The 26,575-nt window shown below is 43.0% G+C and overlaps 1 pseudogene; it reads right to left on the reverse strand.

Annotated features, from left to right (window-relative positions):
* On the reverse strand, positions 1-26,560 carry LOC124008359 (annotated as a pseudogene).
* Positions 26,561-26,575: the final 15 nt, after the last annotated feature.

Consider the following 26,575-nt stretch of genomic DNA (forward strand, 5'->3'; position numbering starts at 1 on the left):
TTTTATTGGCTGCCTGCTTTAATAGTTAGATAAACTAATCACTCCATATACAAGACAGATCTTTGCAGTTCATATTCCAATACATCCTTTTTCCAAAAGTATTTATGTACAGTACATGTTCATTTTTCCACAAAGGTCAGTGCAAAGTAAATTTAGACTATAAACATTTTAGAAAAAGTACATTAAATTAAGAATAAATCAAAAGAAAACAATACAACTAAATAGACAAAAAAAACATTCAGTAGTAATCGCTGTATCAAGGTTTTCAGAGGGACAATACTGAAAATGACCACTGCAGCAGTTAGCTAAGGTTAAAAATGTTTTTTAAAAATCAAAGACATCAGAATGCTTACCTTGCTACCATCATACGTCAGGTAGAGTGGGTAGGTTTCTGTCCAGATGTTATAATCAGTAATTGATTAACCAAATAAAAGCATACACCTCAACAAGCCTTTAAAGACAGAGCAGAAATGAGAGCTGTGGATTGTAACAGATATAGCTCAGGGCCTAAACAGTTAGATTTGTGTGTCTTCATATGATTATGAATTGAACTCCTTGTGACAATGTCTCACATAGTGCATGTCAACATAGCTACATAGCTACAATAAATACATGTTTTCCGAGGCGCGTAGGGGAAAAGCTATCTATTCACTTGTCGCACAACGGTAAGGTGCAACGACTCAAAACTAAGAAATGTCCCTCTGCCTAAATCAAATACATCATACCTATGGCATTCAGAAAGATGCAACATTAGCCACAACTTATGCTCTTTGAAGTTGTGATCTCATGACTTGCATAAATAATTGTGTTAACTTGGGCACAATAATAAAGTATGTCATGGCCTACTGGTAGCTACTATAATGAAAGTCAACTGTTAATGTGATAACATCACAATGTTGTCATGGCACAGACTGATATGTTGTTGGAATGGACCTGCATACAGATTGGGACAAGCAGAAGCTACAGGAAGATTGTCTCAGATAGGTAAGGGGTTCTGAGGCTTTGTTCTTAGCAGACCTGGCGTGATGAACACCAAAGACAGAGATACATTGCAATGCAAATACATGAATGTAGTTCAGCAACACTGAATTTAATCCAGGCCTATCGGTCTAGAGTCTGACTCATTTACATTTGAAGAAGACAAAGAAGGGTATTTTCTAAAGAGACATTTTAGAATTGTGACTATGGATTTGACTACTGTCCAAAGCAGGGTATGATGAGGTAGTGAACACTTGCTACTACTGCAATCATTTTTTGTAGATTTCAATGAGGGGGGGGGGGGGTTCAGTTACATTTCACTAGATCAATTGTAATATAACATCTTTAACTACAGAGAATACCAATCAAATGTGTCTAGTGTCTACACATATTGCCACTGGCATTGGTTTACAAACAAACAAACACACACGCACACACACTTGTCACATCTGGCCTAGGACCAGCACCATGGGCCTAAGCATGGTCACCCTCCGACAAGGTGTTGATGCTGAAACAAACCAATACACAGCCCTTCCTTTTGTTTGACATCGCTAGCGCAAAATAACTTGAGTACCATTGCTTGAAAAAAATGTCTATCCACTTAGAAGAGGTGGTGTAAAAATGGTTTGTGGTCCACTTCTAACCACCAGGGATGATTTCTAAGGTTCAGCTCATCTCAACCTGAGAGATTTCAGATTCAAATAGTAAGGTGGTTCTCTAGCACAAGCATGTCGATGAACCAGCAGCACATTGACACATCAACAGTTAATTACTGAAGAACACAGTACTTCTTATAATCAGACTCAAAGTCCTCGTCCATGCTAGTTGTGTCGGCCATCTTTTTGCCATCAGTTTTGGGCATGAACAGAGAATAATCCACTCCCTGCTGCTCGTAGAACAGAATATAGGCAGAGTCTGCATCAATCTCCTCTGACCTCAACTCCTGAACACAGAAAACACAGTGCAGCTTGGTTTATACTTGTGAACTTCAAATCGCTGCATTATAGATGGCAAATGGACAATGCATCACATACCAGAGATTGTATTCCAAACACAGCATTTCAAACTCATGACTTCACTTACCTTACAGCTACTGTCGTTGTAACAGTACCACTTTTCATTTGGGTTTTTGGCATATGTCACATAGTGGCCTCCTCCGAGGATCCCTGAATGGCACTGCAGACACAAAAGTGATTGGTGGTTAAGAGGATATTTCAGGTGGTAGATAGTCACTTTGCACTCCTGTGTCTTCAGGTTATAAGAGCAATATTCTTAGAGAAAAACTCATATTTAATACTTACTGAAATTGCATACAAGTTGTACATGGGGTCTATGCAGATTTTGTCTCTTTGGTCCTGGGAGGCCTCCAGATCTATGCTGTCCTCGGTGTAGCCATTGCTCTCCAGCTCAGACACAGACGTTGTGTTGTCACAGTCCCTAGCCGTGTCCTCTCCAGAGGTAGAGTCGCTGAGACCCTCTCCCCTGCTCCCCATCCCGCTGGCCTCGAGCTCCATGGGGCTCTCCCTGCCACTGTCCAGACTCTCTTTACTGAGGGATAGCTGGTACCTGCTTTCCAGGGGCAACACCCGTCCACGGCCCTGCCTCCTGCCCTCACTCTGTGGGCTGCAGTTGGGGCTGACATCTCTGCTGAGGGGAGTACTGGCCATCCTCCCTGAGCACAGAGACTCTGAAAATAGAACATACATTCATAGATGAACACCAGCCTGTCTAAAGGAATAAGTGGGATGTGACAGCTACATCTGAAACCCCAGTCAAGACTCTTTACAAACCTTTCCCATTGTTGAGAGTTGGGGTGGGGTTACAGACAGTGTCTCCACCCCCAGATTTTGGTACTCCTCCCTCTGTGTCGTGTAGCTCCTCCCCTAGCCCGTCCCTCCAGCTCTGTTGGCTTTGGTCTGCATCTCTCGGAGTCAGGAAAGCACTGGGATCAAATGTCTCCCTGGGAAACCTCACAATCTTCTGGGATTTGATCCACCGCCCATTCATAAACTGGAAACGTTTTAAATGAATAATCTGTCATTCAAATGGGCAGAATAAAAGTGTTTTAGAGTGGGTGATGTCCTGTGCAGTCTTGCAATTCAGACATGGCATTCAAACTGTTGGACTGGGGGTTTCTTTCTTTCTCTTTGCATAGGTTTCAACTGTTGCCTATAGACACTAAGATTAATAGGGAGAGGACTGGGGAGTTAATGCAGAGGAAATGAGCTGTATATCTGACCAGGATGGGCGGTAGCCTCCACAGGTCCAGTTTCTTGGTGGCCAGGCGGTGGGTCTTGCACTTGGAGCAGTAGTAGAGCTCATCCTCTCCCAGCTCTTCCTCACTGGTAAAGGCCTGCAGACAACTGTCCAGACTGATGGGCTCTGCCTGGGCCCTGCGACTCTGTTCCACACTGGGGTGCTCCTCCACGATCTATAGGACACACTCATTACTTAGTCAATGTCGTTGTTCCATTAGATATGGAATAAATTAAGCATGTGCATCTTTCCTTTTCAGGATGATTCGATGCATGATCTCCCAATACAGAAACGTTAAGTTTTAGTTTGAAACGATTCGGTTTGATTAGAGGAACGAATCGATGCGACACATTAACATTGGTTGCATAAACACATTCAGTAAAATCTGCTGCTGATGGGCCTCTCTGAGCTGACATCTGTCTGTGTCTGTGTGTATATATACATTTTTGCACATTAAAAGTGTTAGAGCTAGTATTCTTACCTTTTCTATGACATAACCAATTAATTTATAGCACAACTTTGGATTTCACCTCTGTCTCATAATCGAATAGACTGTTTGGAAGTTGACAGACTGGGAGTGAACTTCTCTTCTCCCACTTCGACCATGCGGGTAGCAAAAGTGATTGCTGTCCTCGTTATGAAATTAATCAACTTTACCCTGAATATCTAAAAATTACAATACATTTATTTTTATTCAACCTTTATTGAACTAGGCAAGCCAGTTAAGAACAAATTCTTATTTACAATGACTGCCTACCCCGGCCAAACCTGGATGACGCTGGGCCAATTGTACACCACCATATGGGACTCCACAATACATACTGATTGTTTCAAGCAAAACTACTGCTGATGGTGAACCTGAACAACTGAAATAAAATCTAATGTCCCGATCAGCATCTAGCCTACCTGTAGCCAGATGAGCGTAGTCTCCCTGGCAGTAGCTTAGGCTACTTTTACTCCAGGAAAAACTCATTTTCAACACCGCATTTGATAAGAATAACCTATCAAATTACATTGGTTGTCGCTCAACTAATAAAGCCTAATATTGCACAAGCCATTTTACAAACATATAAATGCTGAAGGTGACGCGCAGATGTGCCAGATCAGGAATAGGTCTTCCTCTTGTTGGTCTACGAGTGAAGCTGGGTACAGTGTGCAGTTTGACTAGCTTACTGTTATTGCCTGGGGTTGTTCTGCATGCAAAATAACTTTTAGATCAATGACTTAACACAGTTACATGCTTAGTTCAATACTGAAGGAGAGAGGACGCGTCGGTTGTCACAAAAGATTAGGCATTTTCAGAAGGTAAGAAAAAGAAAATGTTATTTGACCTGCAATTTGTAACATTTGAATAGATTTTCTGACCGATGCATGCTACATTGGATCAGTTTGTGGTCCTGCGGACCGATGCACTCATATCTTAAACACTTGGACCGGAGACAGATGCATATTGGTGAATCAGGTAGCCAGGTGGTTAGAGTTGGACTAGTAACTGGAAGGTTGCAAGATCGAATCCCTGAGGTGACAAGGTAAAAATCTGTCATTCTGCCCCTGAACAAGGCAGTTAACCCACTGTTCCCCTGTAGGCCATCATTGAAAATAAGAATTTGTTTTTAACTGACTTGACAAGTTAAATAAAGGTAAACATTTTTATTTAAATAATCATTACATCCCTAGAATAAATATATTGATATGACCTCTAGGGTCCCACTGCTGTGTTTATCCCCAGCCTCATGTCTCTCTTACCCTCTCCTGAGAGGTCTGGTAACGGAGGTGTAGAGCAGTGGGGTCCCAGTCCACAGCCATGAAGGCATTCCCCACAGCAGCCCTGTCATCGTTACACTCCACTGTGCAGCCTCTGCAGAACCTGTGGGGGACACCAACAGAGGGTATCAATTAACACCTTCTCCATCTTCAACCGTATTGTGATATGTTGTACTGTGAGGGCAGATTATTACCTGTACCACGGACACCAGGCGCAGGAGTTGCCATCTCTCTGCACCACGCGCAGGGTGAAGGGATACTGGTAGCCCATGCTGTCATCACTGTGTTCACAACAAACAAAAACACGCAGCACAGTATCACACACCTGTGCCATTAGGATAAGACTGAGCACTGCAAAGCCGCCTGACAGAACACACAGAGTGGTCTGGAGAGACTGACCAGTCCTGGGCGTGGTTGCTGGCCTCCTGAGGGGGTAAGGGACTGGCCAAGCGGGACACCTGGGTCCAAACAGCGTCATACAGGTCCCTGGTCCTGGTGTGGACTGTACACGGCACGATCAATGGCATCCCAAACAGACTGGGTCGGTTTTTCTGACTGGACAGGAAGTATAACTCTGCCCGCATCTACAAAACAAACAAAAACAGTTTAGAAGTAAGCATTATATAGACTGACTAATCTTGATGCACTGATAATCTTGTCTCCATTTTTAACCCATCCTGCAGTTCTCACCATCTTCCTATGGATGGCGATGATGTACCCAGCAAAGGTGCTGTCCAGAGGGGGCATCACGTGGCCGTTGGGGAGACCATTGGCATGGCTGCCCTCTGTGACACAGGGCACTACAGTGCTGGGCATGCCCTTGGGGATCATTCCTAGTTTCAGAGAGTTAATCTCAGTTACCTTGGCAGCATTCCCATTTGCTAGCGCTGGAGCTTCTGGAGATGACATGAAGAACAAACAGCTTGTCAAGTTGTCAGTGAAGACTTAAATAATACATAACAGCAGTGTTGACAGCTACTGTGATGGTCATTTAGCTTTGTTATATTGTTCAGTTTCAAAGTAGCTACCTTTTCATCAGTTATCTAAAACCTGTGCATTTCTTGAAATTCTAAAATGTTCTTGGTTGCTACTATGCATTTTCATCACTTCGCACTGATTCCTTTTAAAAAGAGCCTTATATGACAAAGGCTTTGATTGAATAACTTTTCAAAAAAGTGCCTTTGAAAAGAGAAGAACAAACTGATAAACAGAAGAACCAAATCGGTATACCATCACCATCTGCTTGCGTGGGGGAGGACACCACAGATGTGGATACGCCTGACACCGGGATCTCAAACGCACACAGAAAGCCGCTCACCGCCCGACGCACTTTCTGGTTGTCCAGTGGGAAATTCTAAAAATTGGGTAGACAGACTTTCACTAGTCTATGTGCATATGAACAGAGTGATGGTTGGATGGACAGTGATGAGGACAGATGATGGCTGGTGATAGCTCTACCTTGATGTTAGAGGCATGGACTTCAGCCAGGAGGATCTGCTCAGGGTTAAGGCAGCAGAGTTCACTCAGGAGTCTCTTCAGGCCTGTGTACTTCTCATCCGCATTGAGCCGGAGCCCATACCGCACTGGGCATGACCCATCCAGCTTAATGACTGGACAGAGGAAACAAAGACAAAAGTGTTGCAGAGGCACGGGATCCAATATACTTTCTCTCACAAGACAACAGGAACAAAGGAGCTTTCTATTCAAAACCACACTGTTACTGTAAAGCTCTGAGGCGAGCACAGGAAAGGGTGGACAGGCGACAGACATCCTGAGACAAATATCTCCAATATGATGGTAATCTTTGATGTTTCGTGAAATATTTTCTGGATGTTGAACTGTAGTACTGTATACACTGCATTATAAGGCTCACCTATGATCTCCAAGTGCATGGAGTTATCCATGGGTAGGGGGAGAGAGAGGAAGTTGAAGGGGTCGAAGCGTGCACTGACATGGCCACAGGTCTTGCACTTGACCTGTGACCTGAGCTGGCCATGGAACAGATCCACCACAATGGAGCGGTTCCTCCTCAAGTGATTCTCCCACGCCTAGGGGAACACAACACCACATCCTCACACCAGACAACTTCTAGCAGTTCAAGATGGCACAGAAAGCTAATATTACACCCACAAATCAACATTTACACTCAACAGTTACATGAGGTAATTCACCCAGGGTCTGGTTTCTGGATTGCTCTACTATGAGATGAGGAAAAGTGTCTGAACTCTGACCTCAGAAGCCACCTCCCAGTCTGGCCGCCCGTCGCTGTCCTTCAGCTCTACGTAGGGTTTCTCGTGAACGCGGTTCAGGTCCTCGTGAAGGCCATCCAGCAGGAAGGCCAGCAGCTCCTGGGAGTCCTGCTGCTGGAAGCCATTGAACCGCGGGGCGTACTTCGCTATCGTCCACTGACGGAAGAGACAGGGGAGAGACAAGGACAGAAGGGAGAAGACAACCGTTTGACTCTTGTTTTTTAGGTTGAAAGACTATACTTTTTAGGTTGGTAGACTCTAGCGTTACTCTAGCGCTCTAGCGTTATTCAGTTGAAGGCCTGTTTGCGGACGTACTCTTAGTTTCAGAGGGGCCAAGTTCTTTTGTGTTCCGCTCCACAACTCTTGTACCAGATCGCCATAGCATTTGGCCATGTGACCACGCATCCCAATGGGATTGGTCCTGTTATGAAGAGAAACAGTACAAATAATCTTGCACACTCATCTCTGCATGCTGTGGGTTTATTTAACCAAAGTTTTGCTCAAAGTATATAACAAGCATTATTTTATAATAAGAATGCATTCTTGTAAATCTAAGATAATGCACACGTATACCTGTTGAGCTCATAGAGGTGGTTTCCTGAGGTGAAGTAGTCTGTGAGAGGCTTGGTGTTGCTCACACACTGGATACTGGAGTTCATGAAGCACGTGTTGCCAAGGTTGCTCAGTCCAGTCGCACCTTTCTCAGTAAGGACTGTGAACAGGAGGAGGCAACAGTCTGAGGCGGCTATTTAACCACCAAAGGCTTCTACAACAGTCAGTACGACCCCTTTAATGTTGCGTGAAAGCAAAACGAGTATTGTCTGACAGGCTTATCTATAATATATCAAAGTACTTATCAGCTCAGTTAGTGTTAAATTCTTAATAGAGTCATTCCATGTCAATTCAGCAAGCCATGAAACCCACCAACACAGATTATTCTGAAATTGTTTCTAAAGTTAGAAACAGATTTGTATTTGTATTTTTATTTAACTAGGCGAGTCAGTTAAGAACAAATTCATATTTACAATGACGGCCTACCCCGGCCAAACCCGGACGACGCTGGTCCAATTGTGCGCCGCCCTATGGGACTCCAAATCACGGCCGGTTGTGATACAGCCTGGAATCGAACCAGGGTCTGTAGTGACGCCTCTAGCACTGAGATGCAGTGCCTAAGACCGCTGCAACAGTCGGGAGCTAAGCATTCATGCAACATTATTTTGTAGACATATAATTTGATCTCTGAGAAATTGATTGCACCTAAATTGGCCATTTTAAAATGTAAAGGATATACATATTATATTCAATTAATATAGTACCCAACATCCAATTTGGACCAAACTCCTTCCGACCATTGAAAGACGATAAAAAGCCACCCACGGACTCCCCCACACACACCACCACAACAACCAGTATTATACAGTATCAGTATGGAGCTAAGGCTTGGAGTATTGATTCTTCATCCTACGTAATGTATTCCCTGTGAATCTGGCTATGTCCCCTCCCGTTTAGAGAAATTAGCCATTGAAGTTGCTTGCATTATTTACCATAAATTAGTGTGAAAGTATCAGGTTATTCCCACTAGATGCTGCAGTTCCTGCTATGGCCACACGCTTTTATCACATTTTCTGGTCTCTTGTGTTTATTAAATGGATCACAAAATGTTATTTGCAATTTTGGGTAGAAAATCAATAGCTTTTGCTCGTGGTGAAAATAAATCGTTAAGCCAGTCCTCCATGAAAGCAATTCAGTTTGTCCTTCTCTTAGCAACCTAATGCTTCAACCCAATTCTCTTTGAATAGTCCAACAAATGGCAGTTCTCTGAGGGCTATCCCTATGTTGCTTGTGGGTGGCTGTTGACCATTGTATTGAATTCCTCATGTCTTACTCATTGTTAGGAAGAATTGTAAGTCGCTCTGGATAAGAGCGTCTGCTAAATGACTTAAATGTAAATGTAAATGTTATGGTCCAAAATCAGATCTTTGGTATATGAATACTATAAATAAAAAATGGCCAAGTTGGGTGCAATCAATTAGCTTCATTTCCCAGAGATCAAATTATATTTCAAAAAATAATGTTTCAGGAATGCTAATCTTACCCTTTTCCAACTACAGAAATTGAGATGGTGGGGGTCAAAAATCATCTTTCTTGTGCTTTTTGAGGTGGACTGACCCAATAAGGATTACACAATAGTAGTACTATTGGTGTAGCTGTATGCAGTAATGGTCTTACCATTGTGTCTGTTCATCCTGTTGTTGTTAGCAATGAAGGACATCTCCTCAGGCCAGCTCATGTCCTTGCTCCTTACTAATGAACACAAAGAAACCAGCTACTCATCCTGACAATACATGATGAAGCTATTTAACACAGAGACTCATTATGATACATACCTTCTATAACCATGTACTGTTCATCTGGGATCTTCAACCCCTCCAGGGAATGGTCTTCATCATCAAGCAGGGTCAGATAATTCTGTGGAATACATTGTTTTGAAGGGTATTTGAGAATGAACTGTAAAAATACAAATAAAATGTGGAGTGCATTTGCGTGTGTATCAGAGCTTAGGTGTTTACTGTGCGTGTGTAGTGTATGTTGATGATGGGTCAACCTTCTGAGTCCCCACCCACCTCATTGTTAAAGAGCCACAGGCGCATGTCTTCCTCCTTGATGCGGAGTCTCTGGGCCAGGTACTCGTGGATGTCTTTGATGGTGCCCATCCTACTGAAACAGCCCGTGTAGACCAGCACACGTTTTAAGGGGGCACTAGGAGAGGGGACATTACCTGGGGATGGACCGGGAGACACCATTGATTACTGTTCATAGATGGAAAACTGTAAACGCTTGTGGTAGCTCATTTCCAGAATATTTTGCTGTGGCCAAAGGCTCTGCCAATCATTGAGGCCCAACTTGAGATCCGCGCAGATCATGAATTGACGTCAGTGGATCGTGCACATCTTAGGATATTGCCCTGAGTGTCACAGAAAAAAAGGGTGTATGCATAGTGAGCACCCACTTCCCCACACAGAAGTGATCTCTCACATGACTGAGATTAATATGACCCCGTGCTGCCCACCAGTCTTGTGACATCCACGTAAAAAATAAGAAGATTTATTGGTTGTGTGGAGAGAGAATAGATAGCTGATCTCACAAGCTGCACACGCGGGAACTATTATTCAACAAGACAAACTATTCTAGAATTACAAAAGTGTAAAAATAGTACAACTTTTTGAAATTAGTTGAATGTAGAGTATGATCTAATCAGACACGCTTCAGACAAAAGGTCTGACTGTCAGATAATCAGATTACAACACGGATGTAAAAATAGACTCACAGTGTGGCACTGACCCTGCCACACTCTTGGAGCAGAAAGTCACTAGGCCATTGTGCTACTCTTGTCTCTCCTTTGGAGAGGTGCTAGAGACACATGCAGGGGAAGCTCTTACCCATATTGACCCAGACGTTGTTCTGGGGGGTGCGGGCGGGTGGCTGCTGCTGCCTCAGGAAGAGCAGGTGGCGGGGGAACAGCTCTAGCTCAGCACAGTCTGTCTTGGTGTTTCTGATCACCTGGGAATGCCCACAGGAGAAGAGGAGAGGGGACGGGAATATGAGGTTAACACAATATCAGGATTAATAACGGTAACTGGAAAATCCAGAAGTTAAACTGTACATACCGGCCTGGGTAGACTCAGGTTGGCTCCGTACCAGTGGTAGAGCGCCCTCCACACTGGCTCTGGCACAACCTCAAAGTCCCTGCTTAGAATCAGGGATGGGGAGCGCCTCAGTAGGCCCCCCTCCATGGTCAATGTGGGAGCCTGGGGGAACAGTTCAAGAGGGGCAGGTTTAAAACTGAAACAATATGGCAATGCCAGTTTGAGGAATAGGAACATACTTCCACAGTGTTGTTTGTGGTGGTGGTGTCTACCTTTACCTTTAAGGGCTCCGACATAACCAGAGGCTGGTTGTCGATGGCCCCAGGCCTTAGAACCGCCATGTTCACATCAGCCCCCAGGAAGCACTGGTTGTCTGCATCTGGGGTCTCATGCTGCCGGGCAAAGCAAATATCCGTAGCAGTCGAGCCCAGGGGTAGAAGGCCTAAAGAGAGCAAATAGTTTTAATTGTTTTCAGTGACATTCAATGGAAGACTCACTCTCAGGTATGCAATAGTTAACAACTAAGTGGAATATTTCCTTAAGCTATACAAGTATCCAACTGTTTTGCTAAATGCAATGCTGAGAATTCTTAGCCACTCACTGCCACTGGTTGTCTCAGAGGCCTCTGATGCACTGGAGATGTTGTCTGAGAACTTTTCCTCTGGGGAGCTGTGGGAGCTGGCCATGCTCTCCCCCTCTGGGCCCTGCTCTGCCCTGGCCTGCGTCTGGGCCCCTACACCACTCCTCCCTGTGCCAAACACTGACGGCTGTTCCACCACGATGTGCGTGTTGTCCTGGACGAGGTGCCAACAACCACAACAGTAAAGAAATTATATATTGTAGAGTGGGCACATTATGAGAAACAGATGATCATGGTGTCAAGCAGCTAAAAAGCCTTGCTTACATATTTGACATAGTCTCTCCACTGCTGCCACCACAGCACTGCTATGAGGAACCAGTAGTCTCCTGGCTGGAGGCCATGTCTGCTCTCTCTCTCCAACCAGCCCCTGCAGACACAAGTCAATGAGTTTGTGAGTGGTAGATTGATGAGGGGTATGTGTATGACAGCAGGAGAGGAAAATGACATGGTGACAGACACACACCTGATTATCTTTCCCTCCTCTTCACACGAGGCAGGCCGCAGCCCCAGGACAATATGGCACACCTAGGGACCAACAGGAGAGCAGAAGACTGGTGATCCAGCAGAAAAGCACACAGCACATAATGATGACCAAAGTAGAAACAGTGGCTGGCTCTTACCTGAAATAACAGGTTGAGGAACTCATTGGCAAGTGCACTCATCACACTCCATATTTGGTAATCCTCCAGGGTCAAATGCCCTTTCTTAAGAACAAAACAACAAAATTCCAGTTTCAACATCTTCTGACAAAATTGAAGAAATGTGTCAAAATTCAAAGCAATGCAGGCAATAAGGTAATACCTTAGTGGTATCATGCTCCTTCAGGATATCTTCCACAATGGCATGGACATTACTGTGCGTTTCCTAAAGGGGACAGAGGCAGCGTAATGTAAGTGGTTACGGGACAGGTTAAAACAAACAAACTAACTACAAACACTACAACAGTTATCATTTTCTACATTATATCCATCATATGTCCAGTATGGCCAAATGTTACTTACAGGTAGAGGGTCTGTGCGATTGTCTTTCCACACCTCCAGTAATGCCCCAACCATTTCTGTGATTTCCTCCCGAGACAGAAGCCCATCATGGTCAACATCAAACACTTTGAAACAGACTGGGGAGAAGAAACAAGGGGAAAGTCCCACATTGAAACAGTTAATAGGCAGGTTTCCATTGACCCAGGTTTATTCGACAAAAGCAATGTCGTAAACAAAATCCTTGCGCCATGTGTAATGGAACTGACCGATGAGAAATTTCAACATTTTTAGCAGTTCGATTTTGTAACATTTTATTTGCGACAAATGATGAAAACTGTGTTTTTAGAATAAATTACGATTGCTGAATAATTTAATGTATGCGGGGCACATAATTTAATAAGACAACTATAAAACGCCACTCCACAATTAATTCTAATGCCTACTGCTTGCAACATCTATAAAAATTATGTTCCATTGCAGGACAAGGATTGTCCTGACTTTCAATAATGCCTGAATTCTTTCGCCTTGCTTTTCTGGTTGGCTGAATTATTTCAGATCTACAGGAGTGCAAGTTTCACCATGTTACGGACCGTGGCGATGTGTTGTCACGTGAGAATTATTACAATATGGCAAATGTTCATCCATGCTGGCTTTCGCAGGCTACCTGAGACATACAGACAGGTGGGAGGGCATACAGGCAGGCAGACATTTATTAATGCGCAATTTTCCTAAATGGGTAATGGAAACACTTCGTTTTTATTCAACACTGTAGTTTTTTGAGAAACAAAGTTTTTATTTTAGGTGTGACTAGGGCTGTGGCAGTCATGAAATTTTGTCAGCTGGTGATTGTCAAGCAGATAACTGCCTGTCTCACGGTAATTGACCATTAATTAGCATAAACACATTTAGCATGTCCTGGCTTCCAAGCATAACCAACAAGACACTGATGCACATCTACATTTTAAAAAGTCTAATAAATCCATTTAATATAGCCTCCACCATCATAGTCCATTTCAGAAGAACAGAATAGCATATACTTTGAGTTGTCCTTATGTTAGGCCCTGATCTGGCTATGCCATATGGCTGTAGACAACACTAGTTCATTTAGCAGACAATATTTGCTTAGAATTCCATGGCATCATTTAAAAATATATATATATATATTTTACAGTATGAAGAATACAATTGAACATAGCTTAATAAAATAAAGGATATTTCATAGGAAGTGCATGTGGCTATTCTGTGTTGAGCAGTTAACTAAGAAACTGGTCATCTTACATGTTTAATTTAGAGTTTTTATGCAACTTTAGCTATGATACAAACATTGGGCTATATATTTTGATGTTTAATACATTCTAAGGCTTCATGATGGGACTAATGATGATTTGAAAAAAGTACGCTGCACACTTCAGTCTCGTTCACAATTTGACAAGCACTTGATAATATTCTCTCCAGGCCTCGAATGTCCCGGCGGCATCTCCCTTGTGTGGCCGTGATGCCCCCTAAAAAATTCCAAACATTGTACAGCCATTGTGCCCTTGGGCTGAATATAATAGGCTAATTATAATTCCCTTCTGCTGACTGCCATGCTCCGAAGCACCTCTCAGTCACATGGTATTCTCAGATGTAGCCAATGCCCATCACGTGGTTGAGTCCTTCAGACAGGCATTTTACCTAAGTAGGCTACAAATGAATGAAGACAGACACATCTGGGACGCAACTGCGAGCATCCTTCAAATTCCAAGTTGCATATTGAAGATGTTAGAACTGTTTACTACTTTTCATCAGCCAATAAGATGAGTAGCCCTAACGGAAAGCAAAAGCACAAGCCTATGTCAATCTACTATCCCCCAAAGTACAAAAGTTGACCTATTATATTGGTCAACTTGTCCTTCATTCAATAAATACATATTCCAAACATATCTCTGCGACAGTAGTGGGATCAGACAGCTGCCAAAATTAAATACAACCACTAGTATCAAAAAAACTTTTAAAAGCAATGAGGCTGACCGTTTAGCTTAAAATGTTGATCAACTATTAGGCTATTCCTTCACATAAGCACGGCGCTCCGCACACCCGCAGTAGACTATAAGCATGAATGTAACAATATGCAATCAATTAGCGAGTAAACAAGTGATGGCACATTATGCATGTAATGCTTTATTATAAAGGGGCATTTTATGGTTAAAATTCTTGCCCAAACTTCAATCTCACAAGCATTTGGAAAGTATTCAGACCCCTTGACTTGTTCTCCATTTTGTTACGCTACAGCCTCATTCTAAAACTGATTCAATATTATTTTTTCCTCAGCGAAAACAAGTTTTTAGAAATTGCTGCAAATGTATTAAAAATAAACCGAAATACATTATTTACATAAGTATTCAGACCCTTTGCTATGAGACTCGAAATAGAGCTCCGGTGCATCCTGTTTCCATTGATCATCCTTGAGATGTTTCTACAACTTGGAGTCCACCTGTGGTAAATTCAATTGATTTGGACATGATTTGGAAAGGCACACACCTGTCTATATAAGGTCCCACAGTTGACAGTGCATTTCTAAGCAAAAAAAAAAAAAACATTCCATGAGGTCGAAGGAATTGTCAGTAAAGCTCCGAGACAGGATTGTGTCAAGGCACAGATCTGGGGAATGGTAAAAAAATAATTTTTGCAGCAGCATTGAAGGTCCCTCAAGAACACAGTAGCCTCCAGCATTCTTAAATGGAAGAACCAAGACTTGTGTGCCTAGAGCTGGCCGCTCAGCCAAACTGAGCAATCGGGGGAGAAGGGCCTTGGTCAGGACCAAGAACCCGATGGTCACTCTGACAGAGCTCCAGAGTTCCTCTGTGGAGATGGGAGAACCATCCAGATGGATAACCATCTCTGCAGCCAGAGCCCAGACTTGAATCCAATCAAACATCTCTAGAAAGACCTGAATATAGCTGTGCAGCGACACTCCCCAGCCAACCTGACATAGCTTGAGAGGATCTGCAGAGAAGAATGGGAGAAACTCCCCAAATGCATGTGCCAAGCATGTAGCGTCATATCCAAGGAGACTAGAGGCTGTAATCACTCCCAAATGTGTTTCAACAAAGTACTGAGCAAAGGGTCTGAATACTTATGTAAATGTCATATTTTCTAAAAAACTATTTTTTGCTTTGTCATTATGAAGTATTGTGTGTAGATTAATGAGAATAAAATACAATTTAATCAATTTTAGAATGAGGCTGTAACGAAATAAAATGTTGAAAATGTCAGAGGGGTCGGAATACATTCCGAATGCACTGTATGCCAGTTAGGCTCAACACCAGTTATAAGGCAGATTAATGTGGTTAATTTTAAGATAAGTTATTTGGCCTTTGTGATACAAACCGTGTCAAAATATATAGGCCTATAGGTTAGCATACATGAGGTGTGACTATGATTTGAAAAAGACACAAAAAAAAGGTATGCACTGTTTTTTGCACAAGCTGGGCATCATTCACAAGTGATGGGTGACGATATTGGCCTATCAAACTATTCTTTATTTAATGTTGTCTTTACATATATGTGTGATAATAATTATGATTTAGAATGGACCATTATCATTCACCTGTCTCAAAATAGGGGCATGGGGGTAAAAAATTATTATGTACTTAAGTTGCGAATGTTAATTTATGTTAATTTATGCCAGTAGGTAGGCTCTACTCCTGTCGTAGCGAAGCAATGCGCTTAATAGTTGAGAAATAAATATAGTAGGTCTAGCCAATGGAAATCTGATGGGATCCTCGGTTTTCTCACACAATTGCATAGCCTATAGAAATGCTGCCCAACATGAGCTCATAGGCACTCATGAAGTGTTTGATTAAACAGCCATCACTTACATTGAGTGGCTGCTGCCAACATACTGACTCAACTCTAGCCACTTTAATAATGGAAAAATTGATGTAATAAATTTATCACTAGCCACTTTAAACAAGGCCGCTTATATAATGTTTACATACCCTACATTACTCATCTCATATGTATATACTGTACTCTATACCATCTACTGCATCTTGCCAATGCCGTTCGGCCATCACTCATTCATATATTGTTATGTACATATTCTTATTCATTCCTTTACACTTGTGTGTGTGTGTGTGTGTGTGTGTGTGTAAGGTAGTTGTTGTGAAATTGTTAGGTTAGATTACTTGTTAGATATTACTGCATGGTCGGAACTAGAAGCACAAGCATTTCGCTACACTCGCATTAACATCTGCTAACCATGTGTATGTGACAAATAAAATAGGATTTGATTAGATTTTCGATTACATTTGCGTGAGTAATTACAGGAACAATAGAGTGCTGAGTACCAGGCAGTTAGCAAGTTTAGTAGGCTACTAATGACCACCGGCAGCATCAGAGTCTGGAGAAGCCTAATTACGTGACAAACGGTCACATTGAATTTGACTGTGGTCATGACTCGTGACTACCTGTGTACCCAGTCACAGTCATATCACCATAACAGCCCTAGGTGTGATGTCACTACGTCCAGCTGTTTTGAATCGACACAAGATAATTTAATAGAAACGTACTGTAGCAGGCAATTCTCAAATTTATTTTCTAACTGTAAAAAAAAACACTGGAATAGTTAATAGAAACATAGCTAAAGTAATGAAGAAATGACAGCAAGGCTTAATGCATGTGTATCCACTTACACTTCTGTCTCTCTGCCAAAGGCCCTCTGCAGCAAGCAGATAGGCCACACGAGATTTCCTTGAAATCTATGTGATTGTCCCTGTTTTCATCAAAGGCATGAAACAAACCTGGACACAAAGAGGAATGTTGAAGATAGAAGTAGTAACGATTGCCTTCAAAATAAGTATCCAATAAATCAATCCTGTTTTCCCTTACCTTCACTTAGGGATGCATGAATAGGGGGAGAAACTAATGGGACAAAGGTTTCCAGGTCAAATCGGCCGGTCCGAGATTGAGCTTTCAGCAGCCAGTATCTCTTCTCCAGGTCAATGATATCTGATTCCTCTACTGCAAGAGAAAAATCAATAAGCGGCATGACAAGACTAGTGATCATATCGGACCCTTAGCCTAGGCTATTGTTTAGTATATCTCCCAAAGGATCAGGATGAGCGTCACTCACAGTGTGTTACTCCAGCCAAGGTCTGGTAGAAGGTGGGTGTGTCACTATCGTCTGTCAGAGTGACACACACCCACTGGACAGGAGCCAGCGGGAGAAGGTGAAAGCATCCTTGTTCTGCAGGAGCCAGCTCTTAAATTTCTCATAATTCACCTTCTCACCCTGGTAATGAAAATAACAAAAGGTGCAAATTATCTTTCTGTGTTAAGTAGCATTAGCAGCCCTGTGCACTTGGTTAAACATAAGAAAGCCTAGGTGTGCTAAGTCCTGTCAGCAGTTTACAATTAGATAAGGCATGAGGGTAGATTAGGATGTGGCATTATTTTAGTGAACAGATGTTGCAGATAAAAATAGACCTGGTAATAGAACAAAAAGGTAGCCTAATAAATAACGGGCCACTGAATGGTAATAATAGATTTGCACCCACCCTGGAGGTCATATGTGAAAACATGGCTGTCAAAAGTTGTGTTTAAAACAGTAAAATACATATTCAATCAACTAAGGCATACGAGCGGACCTCTGAGAAACACTTCCTGAGAGAAAGTGGGATCTCTCCATCCACGGTCTGCAGCATGCTTTCCATGTCCTCTCGCGTTGCATGATTGCCCGAATCGCTGGCAAACAGACTAAAAATGTCTGAAGGAGAGCCACAAAAGGTTAGCTTGTTATGCAACTCAGTCACATGTGATATTTACAAGGGGATGAATCACAGAAGATATTTTTAAGAAAATAAATGACATTCCACACTAAGTGTGAAGATGGTCCATTTGTTTAAATATTATTCTAACAGAGATCCTATTAAATTATTTATATTATTCTGATTATTCTTAAAATTACATGGTCAACACAAACATCTCTAGTGGTTTCATAAGTCTGTCTTACAATACTCACATTTAGCTTTTTCCTCATCACGTCCTCTAGTCAAGAGAACCAGCCCAACAATGAGGTTGTTGAAGTGCAGGCCTTTAGGGGTCCCGCCGAATGAGCTGTATATCACCTAGAGAAAGGGGAAGGGAGCTGGGTTAAGTTCAGGTAAACATGTCAACTCATTCATGCCCAGTCCTGACCTACTTTCTTTGACAGTTTGTTTTTTGTAGAGTGAGCGCTGTCGTAGAAATAAAAAAAAAAAATCCCCATGCAAATGCAAAAGGTGAAGATTAATTAGAGCTTTCAAAAAGGAGAATGTAGCTTTTTCACAACCAAATTGCATTTTTTTAAATGTAAATGGCATGTTATAGAAGGGTACAGACACTTTTTTTTGTGGCTTCCCTTGTTTGAGAAACTTACTCCAACCAGCGATTCACATCCTCATCCTTGTGGTGCAGTACAGGGGCTCAGAAAAAACATGAACAAAGGCTCCAAAAACACCCAAATATGTCCTTTTAGAAACGGGAACGCTCTCAGTATAGTGGTGCAGGTCTTTAGATGTTGTACACGTGAAAGAGTCATTCAGAACTTTATCCGCAATGTTATATTCAATGTTGTTGTGACTCGAGCAATACCTCACCGTCTATCCTAACAGTAGGCTACACAGATAATGTTAGAAAGGGGAAACAGCTCGATGTGCACAAAATGGAATAAAACGGTGTGGATAAAGTTTTGAATGACCATTTCCATGTATACAACATCTAAAAGACCTGTGTCACTATACTGAGAGCGTTTCAGTTTTTAAAAGGATGTATTTGTGTGTCTGGAGCATTTGTTCATGTTTTTTGAGCCCCCATACTGCACAATGAGGATTTGGAATTGAATTACTGGTAGGGGTAAGTTTTTCAAAAACAAGGGAAATTGCAACAAATGTCTGGACCCTTCTATAACATTCCATTTACATAAAAAAATATGTTAGTCACTTGGGTAACCACAATTTGACTACTGATTAGACATACACTGAGTGTACAAAAAATTAAGAACACCTGCTCTTTCCATAACAGACTGACAAGGTGAATCCAGGTGAAAACTATGATCCCTTATTGATGTCACATTAAATCCACTTAAATCAGTACAGATGAAGGGGAGGATATAGGTTAAAGGATTTTTAAGCCTTAAGACAATTGAGACATGGATTGTGTATGTGTGCCATTCAGAGCCTGATTTAAGTGCCTTTGAAGGGGGTATGTAAGTAGGTGCCAGGCGCACCGGTTTGTTTCAAGAACTGCAACGATGCCGGGTTTTTCCTGGTCAACAGTTTCCCGTGTGTATCAAGAACGGTCCACCACCCAAAGGACATCCAGCCAACTTGACACCTGTGGAAAGCATTGGAGACAACATGGGCCAGCATCCCTGTGGAACGCTTGACACCTTGTAGAGTCCATGCCCCGACGAAAGGAAGCTGTTCTGAGGGCAAAAGTTATGCTCGACATAATTTCACTGTCAAGCATAAGTGAAACTATGAATGCTCTGACTTGCAGGACCACATTCCAATGGCTGTTAGGAAGAGTCAAGCCCGTTTGCTGCTAATGTGAACTAACATCGGAAGAGCACAATAGGCTACAATCCCTCCCATCAGACTGGGGCCCTCTATCGGTTTAAATATTTCAAATCAAATGTATTTATATAGCCCTTCTTACATCAGCTGATATATCAAAGTGCTGTACAGAAACCCAGCCTAAAATCCCAAACAGCAAGCAATGCAGGTGTAGAAATAGGCTCACCTCAGCAACCCTGGGTGGTACGACATCTCCCAGCACCTCCCTGAGGAAGCACTGCTGGCTCATATAACAGGACAGGCCACTGGTCCTGCGGAAGGCATCCTTCAGACGCTGGAGCTCCACATCAGTGACTGGGAGAAATAGAGAAACTGTAAGTGTTTCGAAAATATAATCGCTTTTCTGTAAATGAAACACGGACTATGGTTATGGCAGAGCATCAAACCATGGTCACCAATACAAGCAAAGGCTATCTGCTTAACACCTTTACCCCAACCACCATGGCTGTTAAATTGTATTACAATAGCTACCATCATAACTAATATCAGGGCCTAAAACAAAGACTTTATCAGCGAAAATATTTTTCGGGACATAATTACACACAACTCCCCCCCCCCACCCACCCCACAATAAATGTATTACTAGTAAAAAGTGATGTGGTATATTGATACATTTTATTTCATTTTTTGGGAGGTTCCCGTGGCAACAAGGGCAGGTCACTCAAGCCCTCAGTGACAGTGTGCCTGTCATAAGGTGAATGCACCAATTTGTAAGTCGCTCTGGATAAGAGCGTCTGCTAAATGACTTAAATGTAAATGTATTAGATAAAGAATCTGACTAGGGGCGGCAGGTAGCCTACTGGTTAGAGCGTTGGACCAGTAACCGAAAGGTTTTTGAATCACATCCCCGAGCTGACGAGATAAAAATATGTTGTTCTGCCGCTGAACAAGGGGTAGGCCGTTACTGTAAATAAGAATTTGTTAACTTACTTGCCTAGTTAGGTTAAATAAAATGTAGCCGATGCTAGCACTTGAAGCAAACATTGAAAAACAATCTTTCTTGTGAACAAAAAAGGTAAATAACCAAGAAACACAATAACAAAGTCTCACTTTTGTACTTGAGTAAATTAGACCAACTTTTATGCATGTGCACAGCACTTCTAAAAATTAACCTTCAGCCCATCTATCAGTGCACACAGCTCCCCAGCCAGGCAGTGTTGCTGCGCGTTGCACAAGGTGGGATATATATCATAGGATTAGTATGTGAGATTCACTACCAGCTACGAAACAAAACGACAAACACTTTGAAAACAGCTACTGCTGCATTAATTTAGCTATAAAATGTGTACTTGATTTATTGACTGCAGGTGAAGTCCTGACCACCCGCCAACATGGCTGGTGAAATAGACATCTGACCCATCAATGCCAAAATCTACTCGCATTTGGCAGGGGCTCATTTTAGGCCCTGTAACTTATCAATAATTGTAGGAAGATGCATCTCTGCGACCCAAAGGAAATGGCAAAATTACTAATAACCGACGGTTATGGATGAAGACTGTCATGAAAATAACATAACCGTAAAGTATACACACACACACACACACTCAAAAGTTTACACATGTACTCATTCAAGGGTTTTTATTTGTACTATTTTCCACATTGTAGAGTAATAGTAAAGGCATCAAAACTATGAAATAAGACTTGAAGGAGTTCCATCATATACTGAGCACTTGTTGGCTGCTTTTCCTTCACTCTGCGGGTCCAACTCATCCCAGACTTAATTGGGTTGAGGTCGGGTGATTGTGGAGGCCAGGTCATCTGATACAGCACTCCATCACTCTCCTTGGTCAAATAGCCCTTACACAGGTGCCAGAATAACAACCTATCCCTCAACGTAACCAAGACTAAGGAGATGATTGTGGACTACAGGAAAAGGAGCACCTAGCACATCCCCATTCTCATCGATGGGGCTGTAGTGGAGCAGGTTGAGGTCTTCAAATTCCTTGGTGTCCACATCAACAACAAACTAGATGGGTCCAAACACACCAAGACCGTCGTGAAGAGGGCACGACAAAGCCTATTCCCCCTCAGGAAACTAAAAACATTTGGCATGGGTCCTGAGATCCTCAAAAGGTTCTACAGCTGAAACATCGAGAGCATCCTACCGGTTGCATCACTGCCTGGTACGGCAATTGCTCGGCCTCAGACAGCAAGGCACTTCAGAGGGTCGTGCGTACTGCCCAGTACATCACTGGGGCAAAGCTGCCTGCCATCCAGGACCTCTACACCAGGCGGTGTCAGAGGAAGGCCCTAAAAATGGTCAAAGACCCCAGCCACCCAGTCATAGACTGTTCTCTTTTACCCCCAAGCCATAAGACACCTGAACAGGTAAACAAATGGTTGTTCGGACTATTTGCATTGTGTGCCACCCCCCAAACCCCTCTTTTACACTGCTGCTAATCTCTGTTTATCTTATATGCATAGTCACTTTAACTATACATTCATGTACATACTACCTAAATTGGCCCAACCAATCAGTGCTCATGCACATTGGCTAACCGGGCTATCTGCATTGTGTCCCACCACCCGCCAACCCCACTTTTTACACTTCTGCTACTCTGTTCATCATACACTGCTCAAAAGAATAAAGGGAACACTTAAACAACACAATGTAACTCCAAGTCAATCACACTTCTGTGAAATCAAACTGTCCACTTAGGAAGCAACACTGATTGACAATAATTTTCACATGCTGTTGTGCAAATGGAATAGACAACAGGTGGACATTATAGGCAATTAGCAAGACACCCCCAATAAAGGAGTGGTTCTGCAGGTGGTGACCACAGACCACTTCTCAGTTCCTATGCTTCCTGGCTGATGTTGTGGTCACTTTTGAATGCTGGCGGTGCTTTCACTCTAGTGGTAGCATGAGACGGAGTCTACAACGCACACAAGTGGCTCAGGAAGTGCAGCTCATCCAGGATGGCACATCAATGCGAGCAGTGGCAAGAAGATTTGCTGTGTCTGTCAGCGTAGTGTCCAGAGCATGGAGGCACTACCAGGAGACAGGCCAGTACATCAGGAGACGTGGACGAGGCCGTAGGAGGGCAACAAGCCAGCAGCAGGATCGCTACCTCCGCCTTTGTGCAAGGAGGAGCAGGACGATCACTGCCAGAGCCCTGCAAAATGACCTCCAGCAGGCCACAAATGTGCATGTGACTGCTCAAACGGTCAGAAACAGACTCCATAAGGGTGGTATGAGGGCCTGACGTCCACAGGTGGGGGTTGTGCTTACAGACCAATACCGTGCAGGACGTTTGGCATTTGCCAGAGAACACCAAGATTGACAAATTCGCCACTGGCGCCCTGTGCTCTTCACAGATGAAAGCAGGTTCACACTGAGCACATGTGACAGACGTGACAGTCTGGAGACGCCGTGGAGAACGTTCTGCTGCCTGCAACATCCTCCAGCTTGACCGGTTTGTCGGTGAGTCAGTCATGGTGTGGGGTGGCATTTCTTTGGGGGGGCCGCACAGCCCTCCATGTGCTCGCCAGAGGTAGCCTGACTGCCATTAGGTACCGAGATGAGATCCTCAGACCCCTTGTGAGACCATATGCTGGTGCGGTTGGCCCTGGGTTCCTCCTAATGCAAGACAATGCTAGACCTCATGTGGCTGGAGTGTGTCAGCAGTTCCTGCAAGAGGAAGGCATTGATGCTATGGACTGGCCCGCCCGTTCCCCAGACCTGAATCCAAATGAGCACATCTGGGACATCATGTCTCACTCAATCCACCAACGCCACGTTGCACCACAGACTGTCCAGGAGTTGGCGGGTGCTTTAGTCCAGGTCTGGGAGGAGATCCCTCAGGAGACCATCCGCCACCTCATCAGGAGCATGCAGGCAGATACAGGCCTATTATAAATGCATATTGTTGATGCGTCAAATTATTTATTGCAAAAAGAAGTACATAACTTGAAGCTACATATTATTTTGACAGAGGTAATGAACTTTCCATTGATCGGCACAGCAATTGATAAAACAGAACCATGTTTGAAACACGTGATTCTGAGCTTAATTCAATATTACACAGGTAAGCCAGCAGTTACAGAAATCAGGAATGCAGACAGGCTCTGACCTACTGTGTCCAACACACCACCACTTTCTGTTATGATGGGCATGATGGGCAACTACTGACCAAAAAAAAGGATATTATTATGATTACATGTTTTGCTAAAATAAAGGTTTAAGGAAATAAAGGCAGGCACCACAGTACTACAATAAAAAACAGCTCAATCAAGCCTGATGGTATTGTAAGTATAAAAGCAAAGCTTGCATTCAATTAATTTTAAGAAGTATAAAAAAGTAGCGTAATGGGATAATGTCATGCTGTGGTGTGTGAAGAATCCAATACTGTACCTTGTATGCGGTACAAGTCACACTGTGGAAGCACCTCCTCTAAGAGTTCCAATTAGGCTGTTTGAGAAGGTTTGAATTCTAAGCAACCTGCCTACTCATACGTAATTTGAAGCACAATACCAACATAGCTATTGTAGTAGGTCAAAGCGGTGTGCTGGAAAACTTGGTAGAGCATGGGTGGAAAAGACATTGTGGTGCTCATGTGAATTTTCCTTCTTTTTCATCTTCAGACCAATGCCTATTTTTACTTAAAACTTTTTTTTTATCATCGTGAATACGATAAAATGAAACATGGCACAGCACCAGACAGACAACATCAACGATACAGTACTGGCAGACACACACATACACCATCCTTGTCAGTATAGCTACTACCTGTTAGCTCTGTTAGCTCTGTCAACTACCGGTAGGGCACTAGAGTGGTGCCTCGGTCTAAGTCATGCATATCAGTGCTTGAGGCATCACTACAGACCCTGGTTTGATCCTGGGCTGTATCACAACTGATTGGAAGTCCCATAGGGCGGCGCACAATTGACCCAGTGTCGTCCGGGGTAGGGTTTGGCAGGGGTAGGCCATCATTGTAAATAATAATAATATCTTAACTGACTAGTTAAATACAAATAAAAACAATTATAAGATGGCCTTACAGGTCCCTGATTGCACAGTTGCTGTTCCCTGATTGCACAGTTGCTGTTCCAGCGTTAGGCTAGGCCTGAATATCATAACTTACCATAAATATGATAAATTGCAAACTTAGAGCACCAGAAAGACACAGGGTTTGTTGATAAATTCACTCTGGCTATCTTTGCACTCTACACACACGTACATTGTAATATTGTTGCATGGTGGTATTATACACCACTATATATCTACAATACAAAATGTAACTGTTTTATATGTAATGTCTTGAAAGCACTGAGTTATCCAAGGTCCCACTCTTGAGCCTTGGACCCCAGGAAGAGTCGGGGATCCCTAATAAATACAAATACTCCAATTTAAAAACACTTTTGTCCGAGTGTGCCGGAGCGCAGAATAACAGACTTAATGATTAACGCCCAACACCCGTTGAATATGACTATTGCCAGTAAACGTATGCAAAGAAACGTTATTAAATTGACAATGTATCGCAGTGCTAGCTGTGCCACTAGAGATTCTGGGTTCGAGTCGAGGCTCTGCGGTGACCGGCCGCGACCGGGAGACCCAATTGGCCCAGTACCAACGGTTAAACTGGGTTGCGTTTCGGAGGACGCACGGCTCTCGACCTTCGCCTCTCGAGTCCGTACGGGAGTTGCAGCGATGGGACAAGACTGTAACCAATTGGATACCACGAAATTGGGGAGAAAACGGGTGAAATTGACAATGTCAACAAACAGCTAGCGTTAGCCTCTCAGTGCAGCTGCTACTTGGTGGTGTCATTCATGCACTTCTAGATGACAGGGCACTGACAGTTACTGTACACAGCTAGCTACCAGTAGCTCTAGGCCTTATTTTCCGGTCGTTGGCCTCTCCCCAATACCTATGTCATCATCAACCTATCCTGATCCCGAGGGCAGTACTTTAACGTACATCTTTAGGGTTAAAAAAAGAATAGTATGTAAACTAACTAACCGCAGTACTGCGTCTTATTACCGTTAATGCTAGCCTGAAGCTAGCAGTACTAGCTACCCATTTGAATTAAACCTTAGTCCACTAACGTTAGCTAGTTAATTGCCTGCCCTAACGTTAGATAGCTAGTAACGTTAGCAACGTATTACTCATCCAACAGAGCTAGCATAAACGAAATTAGCGTTAGATTCATTAGCTAGCTGGCTAATGTTGACAGCTAGCTAGCCAAGGTTAGCAAATGGTCAATTATGTTTACCTCTGTTGATAGCCTCGTCATACGAAAGGAAACCTATCCTTGACTCTTTGGCTCCCATGTTTTCCTCATTTCATAGCAGCAGCCTTACAAATATAAAAGGCAGCTAGCAACTGCTTTGTTCATTTAACCAGCTTGTACACTGCGGTCAAAACTATCTAATGTCTAGGGAGCCTTGCGTATACCGAAGCTTTGCCGATGCCTCTTCGATTAAAAGTCACGTGATCACCTGTCAAGGCCAATAGTAT

The sequence above is a fragment of the Oncorhynchus gorbuscha genome, linkage group LG02 (genome assembly GCF_021184085.1).
Source record: "Oncorhynchus gorbuscha isolate QuinsamMale2020 ecotype Even-year linkage group LG02, OgorEven_v1.0, whole genome shotgun sequence".
In the NCBI taxonomy this organism is placed as follows: domain Eukaryota; kingdom Metazoa; phylum Chordata; class Actinopteri; order Salmoniformes; family Salmonidae; genus Oncorhynchus; species Oncorhynchus gorbuscha.